Consider the following 14800-nt stretch of genomic DNA (forward strand, 5'->3'; position numbering starts at 1 on the left):
GTATATTATTTGTCACTAAGTGTCAGGACCTGATCTAGTTGCTTTGTGGCCACTGCTTGTAACAATTACAAAGTCAAATGAATATTTCTGTCCTTAACTCAATTGGATCCTTGTTGTATATGTCAGTGGTATCTAGATATGTGTGTATGTATTAGAGATTCTACTCCATTCCCTATTCTTAGAAATCACAGATACATAGAACAAACAATCCAGCTAAACGGACATTCTACCTCATTATAAACACTGTGAAGGTGAGAACTGTGTCTCTTCTTACAAGTCATTGAATAGATAGCTGCAGACTGTCTGAAAAAAATAAACACCTTTATTTTGTATTTCTTCATTCTTCATGAGCATATATTTTATGTCATAGCACAGTTTTGAAATAATAGCTGCTTCAAAATCCTTGTCTATGAATTTCAACTCCTGTGTTATTGGTTATCATGATATGTTTCCACTGATTTTCCTTTCCATTGAGAATGGATCAAATGTTCCAATCTTTAAATTTTAGACTGTATTCTGTATATTATCAGTGCTGTTGTGAAGACTCTGGGTTATGTTATGTTTTTGCAAAGATTACTAATTTTTGTGGTTATTTCAGTAGGTAATTCAACTTGCCTCAAACTGAAAATTCTCTCTGGGGTAGTGACTCAAATGCCAGCTCAGGTTTTTTTACTGGCAGCTGGGCTGCTTACAGTATGCACTGTGCATGTATGGTGTAGGGATCAGTTAGAAATTTACACAGGACATTGTACATACATAGACATGTTGCTCACCAAGTTCTGGCTCTTTTTTTTTCCTGGGATTTCTCCTACCCCTTCTAGTGACTGTGATTGTTTTTTTTATTGTAAATGTAATTCTCGTTATTATTTTAAAAACACTTCAGCATTCTAAAAAAACACTTCAGCATTCTAAACATACAAAAAATAACAAAACATTGCAAATTGCATTTAGTACAGAAGGTTCTTGAACTTTCACCAATGCAGTGGCTTTTCAGTTTGCTGATAATAAAGAATTCTACAGTTTGTTTAAAAACAGTTAAAACTACTGCACTTAACTGAAAAAGGTTCAAATACTTCTCATGCCAGCTGACCCCACTTTTCCATAGCTAACAAGGGCATCAGAATGCTATGTCACTATATACGGAAATAAGACAACCTGAAGTTAAATGAATGCCCACTGTGGTGTCCACAGGTCCAGGTTCACCATGCACACTTTGAGCAATGGCCTCTCCAAAAGGCATCTTCCCCACAGCCTCAACGCCAGGTGAGAAGCAAGTGCTTGTCTCACTGTCTTGTTCTTTTAACAAACTATAGATACATACAGTTCATAATGCAGGATTTCTAGCCGGTAACCGTATAGTTAACACAGCCTTATAGATTAAAAAGGAATATGCCAGAAACGTCTTTAAAGGCCTTGTCATACCAACAGCAAAGTGCACAGAGTGAAGAGGACATGAGAGTCTTTTCATTTTTAAAATGTTTGGAAATATGTGCAACGTTAATATAGTTTCAGCAGGCTCCAGGCACCCACGGCCACTTCATGTAAACCACTGACAATTTCTAGAGCACTTTGAGAGACCCGATAATGGTCACGTGCAATTAATCCTAATGAGGGCCATAAACATGTCTCAGGTAAGAGCTGTGTCGATTACAGCACTCCCCCACTCTGAGGCATTCACAGGAGACACATAAACAGTTTTCTCATTCCCCTTCCTCCTCGTCCTCCTCCCCTTTCTCCACCTCCTATTCCTTCTTATCATCTTTGTCTGTCTCTTCCACCTTTTTCCTGGCAACTTTAGTGGGACCCTTTGTGCCATCAAACTTTCTTTGGACTCATAGTTGGTGACATCCTTCTCAGACTTCTCACTCAGCTTCAGCTTGGCAGCCTTGTTGTTGTAAGGCTGCTTTTCCCTGTCACTTGTTGTTCCCTGTCTTTCCTCCCTACTTTGCCCCATTTCCAATACAGATGCCAGGATTTGTGGATTGAATCTTGAGGTGGCATTCTGAACAGAACGGGAAGAACCCAGACATGGTCTTTGGGGGGCATTAGGGTCCTTCTTCTTTCCTTTCTTAGTTGGTCTCTAATCCTTCACTTTCTGATCATAGCATATTTTACTTGCCTTTGCCATCAAATTTAGACTTCTTTTGCTCAGACATTGTCTTCCACCTCTTAGAGCACTTCTTGAAAAATTCTGCAAAATTGACAGAAATATCTGGGGTTTTCTTACTATGTTCTGCTCAGTACGTCTGCACCCAGAAGGCATAAGCACACATCTTGCCCTTTAGTTTCTTGGGATCACGTACGGCCATCCTGCTGGTATCGTTCACTAGTTTCTGTGACTGGTTCTTTATAGCAGCAACAGGGAAGGTTTCTAGGGAAGTTTTAGCTGCCCCATGTATGCTGACTGCATGCCGCCCTTGAGCTAAAAGAAGTAAAAAAAAACAAAACAGGAAACTCTTGCCATCTTATTTCCTTCATCCAAATGTTAACATCTCTTCAGAATATGCCTAAATTTTGTTCATCACTCCAAGTTTTATGTCTTCCAGAGTTTATAGTTTTTATCTATGGTAAGATTTTTTGATATTCTTTATGATAAAGTTAAATTCAAAATGGTAATACGACTTGTCTGAGGCCATAGAGCTGGTTTTAATGATCTATCCTTGACCATAAAGTCATGCAGATATGATCTTTCTTGAGTCTAATGCAGAACTTTCTTTATCCTAGATTACTGTTACCTCAGTCAGTGCAGCCTACTGGAAGTGGCCCCTCTCGGTTTAAGCCTACAACAGAATAAAGTTCAAAGATGCCCAAATGGGTCCAGCTGCATTAAAGATACTTCCCTGCATTATGGAAGCTTAATTCAAAGTTTGTTGAGTTACTACCATAGTAGTTCCCAAACATCCAACCAACAATTAGTGCTCAGCTAGGATGAAGAGATAGAGATAGTATAGTGACAGTGGATGATAAACCCAAGGGATAAACAAGAAAAAACAAACTGATGTCTACCTCTGCATTGAAAAAAAAAAATGTACTGGCCTAAGAAATCCAGAAGTCTAGGAATCACTGCATAGTATCATAATGCCTAATTTTACAGGCTTAATTTTTTTATGAATTGAAATGTTATATTAAATTATCTCTCTAGGTTCTTATAGCCCAATTATTTTATCCTATTATTTCCACAAAGAGAGTTATTTCCATTTAGATTGTCAATTTCCATTCAGATTACATGTCTGAAACTTAAAAATAAGGAGACAGCAAAAATGAAAGTTGGCAAATTTATTGAAAGGTGTACCAAACTTTAAGAATAATGAAAAATAATCTACTCCTTGATTTTCTTATTTTAAAAATACTATGGGGCTGCAGTGCAGATGCGATCATAATTCCCTTTAACCTTTGGTTTACTGGGGAAGAAAGAAGCTTCCCTGATTCTGCCATTAGCTGTTTTCATTACATGGGGAGTTAGGCATCTCTAGTATTGTACTTTTCACAGGGAGAGAGCTCTTTGATTCTTTTTTTCTGGCTGGTTTTGTCCATTATCTGAGCATCTGGTCATCAAGTACATATTTGTTATTGGATTGAAATAACCAAAAGCTATAATGATGAAAAACTAATACATATCCCAAGCCCTGGGGTTATGCTAATCACTCTATCATTTACAGCCATGTACTTAGAGGGATGAGGTACAATGGCCCTAGAAGTTGTGGACAGTGGTATCTCTGTGAGAGTCAAATTATAAGGTTAGCATTTGGTGAATGAGTCAGACCATTCTCAGGGAAAGCAAAGCTAGAGTATATTCTTCAAAAGATGTACTTTTTTTAAAACAAATTTAGCATTGTAGAAAACTATCTGTTGAAAGCATATTCTGTGCTGGGAATTTTAGATAAATCTTTCTCAAAATAACCCTTTGAATTAGAAGGTACTGTCATCTCCATTTTGCAGATGAAAAAACTTAAGCTCAGAGAAGATTTGTAATCTGTCCAAAATCATTTGCCTGGCCATCATCAAAGCCCAGGAATCAAATCTCACTTTGTCTACTTCTAAGCCCATAAACCCCCCTTTTTACTTGCTTGTAGGCCTTAGAAATCTATAACCAAAAATACCCCCAAAAGGAAAGTAACAACAACAGAGAGAGGTTTCTGTGAATCCAAAACAAGGAAGATGGGCCAATGAGAGTTCATCAGTTTTTTTAACCACCTCACTATTACTCATTTTATTCTATTTTTTGCATTATTATTTGCAGTTCAAGTCAGAACCTCCAACAGGACGCCAAGTTTTCTTCCACAGCATATGCAAAACTCATAAAACAATGTGTCCTTGGCATTCCTGCTTTGTAAGTGTTGGTTTTCATCCAATACCTCTTTCGTGCCTTAGAGTCTATTTCCCAGAATGTTCTTATCTCAGCTCTGACATCTTTTTTCATTGCTCCTTTGGAGCTGATGCCAGATTCTGCCCCCTTTGTCTTAACCTGAGCTCTAATTCACAGTCATCCTTCTGCTGGCGTGCACTTCCAGCCACTGGAGAAAACAACCTAGCCTGACCCAGGCCTAACCCGACCAGCCTCTGAGGCCACACCGCAGTGTCATGCCAATGCCGCCAGACTAATCTTCCTTAAACATCAATCTCAGGGTGACCTCTACGCCTGTCTCCTCATTTGTGAAATAAGATGTTTGAACTAGATGATCTCTAAGATTACTTCTTACACTACAACTGCATAGATTCCTCTCATGTACAAGTATAAGTGTGACTCTTATAGCTCTTATTCCACTATTCTCTAGAGTGAGACACAAAAGCATGTTTCTTTGTATAGAAGTTCTACAGAAATAAAACACTTTTCACTCAAGGTGTCAGTTATTAAAATCGGTTGCAATACAATTTGAATATAGACTATTTAATCACAGAAGTACTTTTAAGTGACTTTGTCTTTCCCACTCCATTTAACTTATAATTTTCATCCTTTGAACTAAAAAAGAGAAATTTTTTTTTCTGAAGATGTTCCCTGAGTTTAGTGGACCCATGGGAATGTAGAATTTCTTGTTAAATGCAAACACTGTTCCTTTACCAGTGTTCAATTTTGTTTCCATTTTAAAGGTTGCTAGAGTGCCAGAATACCCTGCAACGCTCGTTGTCATTATACAAGTGGCATTTTTTTTCAAGAAGCTGTAGCTTCAGGAGGGTAATTTCGGGAGGAGATGTTACTCTTGACATCCGAGTTTTACAGAAGCTGTCCATCCTTCCATCCTTTCTTGGGAGTCGGTTTAGTCCACATTGCCATCTACCCTCAGCTCAGGGTTTAGGCAGTGCTTTGTTGGAAAGGCCTAAACTTCCAGAGCTGATTCAGCTAATTTGTTATAATTTATTTATACTAGTATCAGGGTTCTTTGAATTAGATTATTACATATGATCAGTGATGGCATAGACCAAATATCAACTAGTCAATCTGATTAAAGCCCTTTGTCTGCATAGTTGACAAATCTATCCCTGTACATACACACATATATAACATTAGTATAAACAATCATTTCCAATCACCTGGCATAAGCCATTTCCCAAAGAGATTCACTGACGGTCCCTTCACACAGAATTCAGTTAGTGAACTTATTTTTTAAGAATCATCATTTCTATCTTCTGGATTATGCATCACCCATTAAATTTTAGAGAACTGTGACACTGGTATTCATTTAAGGTATTACTTATGAAGTAAAAAATCATATATATATATACACACACACACACAAAAAACTGGTTTGAAGAATAAAAAAATAATTGAGTCAGGTTTTTCTTTTAAAATGTTCTTTCCTCCTAAAACTACCAGATGCCATTTTTATGTTTGCCTGAAGGCAATGTTCAGTTTTATTTCATTAGCTTGTTTACTTTTGTTAAATTACTTTTTTCCTTTCCATTCTATTTCACCCTTGTCACCTCACCTACCAGTGTTCTTTGTTCACTGCTTAGCCTGCTGTAATCCTACATAATTGAGCTAAAATCCCATCTTTTTTCCCATAGCTTCCCTGATCAAAAGGCAAATCCTTTCCACGCACTCTGAATTTCCTCCTTCTTGTGTATTTTCCACTCCCTGGTCATTTGCTACTTTTGTCATGTTTTGGTATTTTCTCTTTCCAATTAGATTATAAACCCCTTCAGGATAGTACCTCCTCATATTTTGCACAGCAGAAATACTATGCTTATGTTTCTGACAAGTATCTAGAGAAATTAATGTGTGTGTAGGGAGAGTTAAACTTTGGGGTGAGAATGGAGATTATCCTAAGCTTCCTTAATGCAACCATATCAACCAGCCGTATCAGATGCCGGACTCTAGGGTCTTAAAAAAATGAAAAGGAGAATGAACTCCTACCTTTCATGACAGCATAGATGGAACTGCAGAGTATTATGCTAAGTGAAACAAGCCAGGCAGTGAAAGGCAAACAGCATGTGATCTCATCTATCACAGGGACCTAATGAACAAAACAAGCAAGTGAGCAAAACAGAACCAGAGGCATGGAAACATGAAACAGACCGACAGGGACCAGAGGGTGGGGAGGGAGATGAAGAAAGAAAGAAGGGGCAGGGCCTAGTTAAAGAACAGCTATAAATGACCCATGGATATGGACAACAGGGTGGGAATTGACTGTGGGAGCAGGGCTGAGGGGCGCAGGGGAGAGCAATGGGGGAAAATTGGCACAACTGTAATAGAACAACAATAAAAATAATGAAAAGGCCTATTAATTAGCCACTGAACTAAGGACAACTCAGGAGTCAAATGAATATGTTCCTATTCTTTAGACAAAAGTTTCTAGGAGCCCCCTTATCTTGCCCAAACCCATTGAGTCTTATTCTCACTAGTCCACTTCCCCCAAGTTGTGATGTCAGAAGCGGGTCCTACTTCACATTAGTTCATTTACTCTAAGAGGCAGACACATCAGACATGGTCATCAGACATGCCAAGAAAGAATTTTGCTAACATTAGGAATTAAAGTATTGCTATGGTCAAGTTTTTCAGAGTAGTGCATGCTTATTTTTGTTTATTTTACTCTGGGGTACATTTCTAGGTTTACAAACAAATCTAGCTTTTTCACCCTCATTTTTCAAGATATAGTCATCTCAAATAAGGCTTGGAGAAATTTTCCAAAGACCCTACCTAGGCATTGCACATGTTTGGTATTATGCACTTATTGATTTATACTTTTGTATGTTATTTGTTATATATACATTAAATTAACCCCAATGTTAGTTTAAAAAATACAATGAATTTCTAACTTCAAGGAGCTCAGAATCTAAAAAAGAAATATGAGCAAATAAGTAATAGCAATTCACATTGGTAATAACAAGTCTACAAAGAAATAAAACTTACCACTTTTTTTAAAGCTTTGCCAAGGAATATCGACATAAAATCTGGACATTTAAAGTGTACAAACTGATAAGTTTTGACAAATGTGTATTTCCTAGAATCTATCACCACAATCAAGATGACAGGTTCACATGCCCAAAAGCTCCCTCCTCCCTCTTTGCAAGCCCTCGCTCCCACCCTTCCAAAGCCTGTCTAACCCCCACCGGCAACCAACGATCTGTTTCTACCACTATGGATTATTTTCCTTTTCCCAAAGTTTCATATAAATGCACTTGAAAAGTATGCGTACTCTGTTTTTCACTCAGCATAATTATATTGGGATTCATCCATATTGTAACATGTCAGTTTATTTTTTTATTGACAAGCAACATTTCATTGTATGGAGATATATATATATCAATTTCATCATCTACTCACTTGTTGATGGACAGTTAGGTTATTTTCAGGTTTTGGCTGTCACCAATAAAGCAATGAACATTTATAAACAAGCATTTCTACAAAAATATGCTCTCATTTATCTTAGGTACATACCTAGAAATGAATGGCCAGCTCATATGATTGACCTTTTAAGGAACCACCAAACTCTTTTCCAAAATCCTTGTCCAAGTTTACAGTCCTAGTGTACGAGACTTGTACTTGTTCTAGTGGATCAATATTTCTAATTTTAGTCATTCCAGTAGCAGTATGCTGGTATCTCCTTTTGGTTTTAACTTGCATTTCCCTAGTAGATAATCCTGGTTCACCTTACACATTTCCATACAGGTCCTAAAATAAGCCATTTCCCCAAAGGAGCCCTAGCTCTTTTTGTTGGAAACTGATACCTGAGTGCTTGGTGTGCTTTTGCTTCTATTCTCAATAGAAGCAGCAAAACAATTGATTCATCACCCTCAATTGACAGAGCAAGGAAACAGCACATATATGAAACTGTAATACATATATTTACATTTTGTATATTCTATGTAGAAAACTATGTGTAACTACCTCTATCAATATTGAGCTGAACATGAGTTCATAGAGGTGTCTCTGACTGTAATTCATCACCACATGGATCATTCTAGTCTCCTCCTCTTTCTTACTTGTAAATTCTCTCTCTAATAGTGAGAAACCTGAGCTCCACCACCCACTATTCATTTACTTAATTGCCAAGTTCCAGTATAAATGTATAGCAGTATCAGAATTATTAACCTGTACGCTGTGAGAGACAACTTTATAAAACTACAGCATGTGTTCAGTTCCTTTTCCTTTTAATCTTACAGAATCCACTCATTTCAAAGTTACATGGGTCAGCACCTTCTCCCCCCATTTCCTTCAATTAGGTTGTTTCATACATTTGTGATAGATAGATCCTCTTCTCACAGCTTGCAACCCTTCTTTGGATCCCTCAGCCTCCTGAATATCTTTTTTACCTACATACATTAAGATTTACTTTTTGTGCTGTAAGTTCCATGGATTTCGAAGTTTCCAATGCTTTGTAACCACCATTACAATATTATACGGAATAATCTTACTGCCCTAAAAGTTCCCTGTGTCTCACCTGTTCAGCCACCCTCCCCCACCCAGCCTCTGCCAGCCACTGATTATTTTACTTCTGTTTTACTTCTGTAAGTACTTCTGTTTTTTACAGAATGTTATATAATTGGAGTTACACAACATTTAGGCTTTCAGACTGGTTTCTTTCACTTAGCATTATACGTTTAAGGTTTCTCCATGGCTTTGTAATTTAATAGGTCATTTTTAAAAATCACTAGATAATAACTTATGATATGGACTTACCAGATTGTTTATCCATTTACCCATCAAGGACATATTGATTGCTTCCACTTTTTACCAAATAGTAATAAAGCTGCTATAGTCATCTCTGTGTGGGTTTTCACATGAACATAAGTATTCAGACCAACTGGATAAATACCCAGCAGTGTTACTGTTGGGACACATAGGAAGACTGTTTAGTTTTGTTAGAAATTGTCAAACTGCCCTTCAGAGTAGTGGTAACATTTTGCATCCACACCATCGATGAATGTGAGTTCCTATTGCTCCACATTCTCATTGACATTTGGTGCCATCTGTTTAGTTTTATTTTTTAAAGGATTTTAGCCATTCTATTAGAACGTGTGAGTGTTGTCTCATTGTTGTTTTAATTTGCAATTCCCTAATGACAAATGACATTGAACAACTTTTCATATGCTTACTTTCCATGTGCATGTGTTTTTTGCTAAAGTGTTCAGACCTCTTATCCATCTTTAAATTTTTTGCTTGCTGTTTTCCTATTGTATTTTAAAAGTTTTTTGTATCCTTTGAATATAAATCCTTTTTCATATATACAAGGTCTATCCAGAAAAAGTTAAGCCATTGTTAATATAATAAAAATGGTTTGTGTGGCACTGATGTAACCTGACAGCCAAGGAGAATGGACTGGAATGTGCACATGTGAACAACGATGACTTCACTGTACAGTGGGGGTGGTAGATGTCACTGAATGAGAATGTATATTGTGTGGCCCTTGCATTAAAATGACTGAGCAAGTAAAGCAATGAATCTGCATCAAACTTTGCATCAAGCATGAACAGTCCTCCACAGAAGCTATTCAGATGATTCAGAAGGCTGCAGCTCTGGGCAACTAGTGATTGGCAGCTTCATCATGACAACACACCCACTCATGCATCACATCTCATGCAGAGTTTGTTGGTGAAACATCAAATCACCCAGGGGACTCAGTCCCCCTATAGCCCAGATTTGGTGCCTGGTAACTTCCAGCTTTTGCCAAAACTAAAATCACCTTTGAAAGGGGAAGAGATTTTAGGCCATAGATGAGATTCAGGAAAATATGATGGAGCAGCTGCTTGTGTGTGGGAGAACTGTGAGAGGCTCCAAGGTGCCTACTTTGAAGGGGACTGAGGCATGATTGTCCTACGAGCTGTGTTTCTTATATCTGGAATCTTCTTCAATATATGTCTCTATTTTTCATATCGCATGGGTTGATACCTTCTGGACAGACCCTGTATGGCTTACAAATATGGCCTGCTAGTCTGTGTCTTGACTTTTGATTCCCTTAGCAGTACTTTTGCAGAGCAACACTTTTTACACTTTGGTATCAAATTTATCTTTTTTTCTTACATAAACTATACTTTTGGTGTCACATCTAAGAAACTCACTGCCAAGCTCAAGTGCATGCAGGTTTTCTTCTATTATTTGTTCTAGAATACTTATGGTATTCCATTTTCTGTTTAGATCTACAACAAGTGGCATCACTTTATGAAAGGTATTGGTGTCAGGCTAGCAGCTTTTTTCTGCATATGAATTTCCAATTGTTCAACAGTATTTTTTTAAAATCCTCAGAATTTATTTATCTCGTATTTTGAAGTTTAGCATTTGTTAAAGAGACTGGGTATGACCTTTGCAAGTGTTTCCCCAGCTTTATGTTCTTCTCTCAAGTGAGACAGAAAGGCTTACGGAAAGCTGCAATTGAATAATATCTATGCCCTCACCTCAGATAATGTTCTGGTAGTCTTTTCCCTTAGTGAGCAGGAGTTCATAATAGAGAATGCTCTGGTTATATTTCAAGTTTCACTTTTTCCTTTTCTAAAATGTGAGCGTTTTTTCAAGGCTCTTTATCCTCAGTACCTGGGAAACTTCAAGTAAAATACACAAAAGTGTGGCACCTCCCCTCAGACTTCTGCAGCTACACGTTTCTCCCTCTCATGCTAGACCATACTTAACCTCAAGCAGTTCATCAAAGTTACTATCTAAGTGTCCCTACCAGTTTATGGACCCAGCAACTTCTGTTCTATTTAGCCTGGTCTCAGCTCTTATTCTCTGTATTTTTCTGTCTCTCCAGATTTCAGGGTGGCAGTTTGCCCTGAGACCTCAGTTCTGTGATCAGTCCGAGAAAACTCATTGATTATCTGTTGGCAAAAATATGACTCCTCTTTTTGTTCCCCCTTCCCAATGCAGCTTCACAGCCAGGTAATGGTACATTGAGAACTGGGCTTGGGCAGGCATTTCACATCCCACTTTCATGTCTGTCAGACTCCTATATATTCTTTGATATGGACCATTCATCTATTTTCAATATTATTTGAATAGCTAGCTAAAAACAGTGCTAGGTGATACCCCTAGCTCTGACCTACCCCAAATTTCCCTCTTCTTCCTACAAGATGATTGTCCTTGAGGCCCTCTCATAGCCAGTCGGAGAAAGACAAACACCATGTGATTTCACTTACATGGGGAACCTAATAACAAACTGAACTAACAAACAAAATAGAGACAGACTCATACACAGATGGAGAGCAGAATGACAACTATTGGGTGGGGAGATATAGGGGTGGAGGGACTGAGCAAAAAGGAACGAGGACTCACGATCATGGTCAACAATGCAGTGATTGCTGGGGGGAAGGAGTCATAAGGGGGTTAAATGATACTAGAGAAATTACGATTAAAAAAAAGAATCTGCCCTTGCTGGTGTGGCTCAGTGGATTGAGAGCCAACCTGTGAACCAAAGGGTTGCCAGTTTGATTCCCAGTCAGGGCACATGCCTGGGTTGCAGGCCAGGTCCCCAGTAAGGGCGTGTGAGAGGCACTGCACATTGATGTTTCTCTCTGTCTCTTTCTCTATCCCCTTCCCCTCTCTAAAAATAAATAAATGAAATATTTTAAAAAACAAAAACAAAATAAAAAATCCTACTTCTTTCTCTAGTGACTTACATTTAAAATGTAAAACCAGTGTTTTGAGCTGTGCATCTGAGACGTTGGCTATCTCTTCATCACTTAGTTGTATTTTTTCTGGAGCAGTTCAAAACACTGGTAATCAGGATGCTGACAGAATTGGTTGAATATGGTCACAAATTAGATGAAAAATGAAGGCTATGCTAAGTGAAATAAAGGAAAATATACAGGGAACCAACAGTGACAGTAAGGAAATTGGAACTCAAATCAATGGTGGGGACCAGAAAGAAGAAAGAAACATTCAGCCAGAACAGAATGAAGGAAGGAGAATTAAAAAGAAAAATGAGGAGAGGCTTAGGAACCTCCAGGACATCTTTAAATGTTCCCACATCTGAATCATAGGAGTACCAGAAGGGGAAGAGGAAGAGCAAGAAATTGAAAACTTATTTGAACAAATAATGAAGGAGAACTTTCCCAGTCTGGCAAAGGAAATAGACTTCTAGGAAGTCCAGGAAGCTCAGAGAGTCTCAAAGAAGTTGGACCCAAGGAGGAACACACCAAGACACATCATAATTATATTATCCAAGGTTAAAAATAAGGAGAGAATCTTAAAAGCTGCAAGAGAAAAGGAGAAAGTTACCTACCAAGGAGTTCCCATGGGACTCTTATCTGATTTCTCAAAAGAAACCTTGCAGGCAAGAAGGAGCTGGAAAGAAGTATTTCAAGTCATGAAAGGCAAAGATCTACATCCGAGATTACTCTATTCAGCAAAGCTATCATTTAGAATGGAAGGGCAGATACAGTGCTTCTCAGAGAAGGTACAGTTAAAGGAGTTCTTCATCACCAACCCCTTATTATATGCAATGTTAAAGGGACTTATCTAAGAAAAAGAAGATAAAATGTGAGCAGCTAAATGACAGCAAACTCACAGCTATTAATAACCACACCTAAAACAAAAACTTAGCAAACAACTAGAACAGGAACAGAATCACAGAAATGGAGATCACATGGAGGGTTATCAGAAGGGGAATGGGAGGAGGAGAGAGGGGGAAAAGGTGCAGAGAATAAGTAGCATAGATGGTAGGTAGAAAATAGACAAGGGGAGATTAAGAATAGTATAGGACATGTAGAAGCCAAAGAATTTATATGTAGAACCTATGGACATGAACTAAGAGAGGTGAATGCTTTTGGGAGGGTTGGGTGCAGGGTGGAGGGAATAAAGGAGGCGAAATGGGACAACTGTGATAGCATAACCAATAAAATATATTTTAAAAAGTAAAAAAATAAAAATAAAAATGTAAAACCAGTACCATGCCAGTAGGTCACCCATTATTCTTGGATAAAAACGGATATTAAGGAGGGACAGTAATTTAGTTGTTATCACCCTTAAATGAGATGCTTGGAGAGCAATAAATTGAAAATAAAGTCCTTTGCAATAGTGTGTAAATAGACATGCTTTAATAGTATTACCTGCGTGTAATACTATTACATGCTTTAAACAGTATTACCTGTTTTGTGAAGTAGTCATTACTTTTTGTCTTTCTTAGTATTCAGGAACATAAAGAGAAGCTGAAACATGAAGTATAGCGGGGGCAGTTTTTTCCTTTAAGGGTGGCTTGCAAACAAAGTACACAGATTAATTTTATTCTTGAGTTTTATTTCATGTGGTATCATAAAAAAATTAACACCTAGATTTACAGAAACCCAAGAACTTTAATTTTTTAATTTTTGAAAAAGATAAATAGATGAGAACATAAAGAAGGAAATCAAGGATGAGCAGGATTCACCCCACAGGAGCCACAAGCCCTCTGAGCAGTCCCCATGCAGGGCACTGGAGCATTGCTGGGTCTGTATGGTCCATCACTCACCCAAACGAGAATGCTCATCTCTCCATTTGCTTCATCTATTTGTAAGTGGGCTCATCCTTTGTGCTAATAAAGAGTGATTACTTATTTTATGAGCTCCAGTTCTCATTTGAGTGTGGACCCTCCTGTCCAAGTCTTACCTACTCTGGACACTTTGCTTTCCAAGAAAAAAAAATTTCTGATGTCATGACTTAACTCTAAGCTTCCTGAAAACAGCTGTCTCTCCTCACACATGTCTGTGTTGCTTGAAGTTCCTGCAAAGTGCATCTAGCATGGCTGAATTAACTGGTGACCCAATTTTTGTGTGTGTGTCAAGTTTTAAATTATTGAATTTTGACTTTACATTTTACTAATTGTTCTGAATGTGTGTGTGTTTGAATGTATGCCTGTCCTCAAAGATAAATAAGCAGATGAAGAGCTGTCAGATATCTTCCATTCAACCCTCCAGATTCACTTTCCACTCCTCTCCAAGATGCTCTGTGTCCCAGAGGGCTGCCTGTTTGGATCAGGTCATCAGCCTCTTCCTGTGCCCTTCTGACTTCTAATTGGGTTTGGTTACAGAGATCATTGGTAGGAGATTAGAGATGAATCCTGGGTGCTCCCTACATGGACAGCTGAGGAAGAATACAGTGCCTGCAAAGGAGGAGAATTAGGTCTAAATGTGCTTTGACAATAGAGGAAAACCCCTTACTGGTGTTCTCTAAGATGCCCTACTAAGACACTGAGGGTTGCTGCTGCAATTCCTTGTAAAAATGTTCAAGATAACAACAGAGAGCTTAGCTGCCTGAACGCTGAATAAGAGGAGCTCACACAGAGGTCAGTCAATAGAACAAGCATCGGTCTCCCATCTACTCAGCGTGTACCACCATGAGGGGCTGAGGTACTAGAACGGAAGCGGATACAGACCACCTCCTCATACCATATTTTGT

General features: G+C 38.2%; 1 pseudogene; it reads right to left on the reverse strand.

Moving 5' to 3' along the window:
* Positions 1–1700: 1700 nt before the first annotated feature.
* LOC119057593 (high mobility group protein B3-like) lies at positions 1701–2309 on the reverse strand (annotated as a pseudogene).
* Positions 2310–14800: the final 12491 nt, after the last annotated feature.

The sequence above is a fragment of the Artibeus jamaicensis genome, unplaced genomic scaffold, assembly GCF_021234435.1.
Source record: "Artibeus jamaicensis isolate MK-2021 breed Jamaican fruit bat unplaced genomic scaffold, CSHL_Jam_final contig_548, whole genome shotgun sequence".
Classification (NCBI taxonomy): Eukaryota; Metazoa; Chordata; class Mammalia; order Chiroptera; family Phyllostomidae; genus Artibeus; species Artibeus jamaicensis.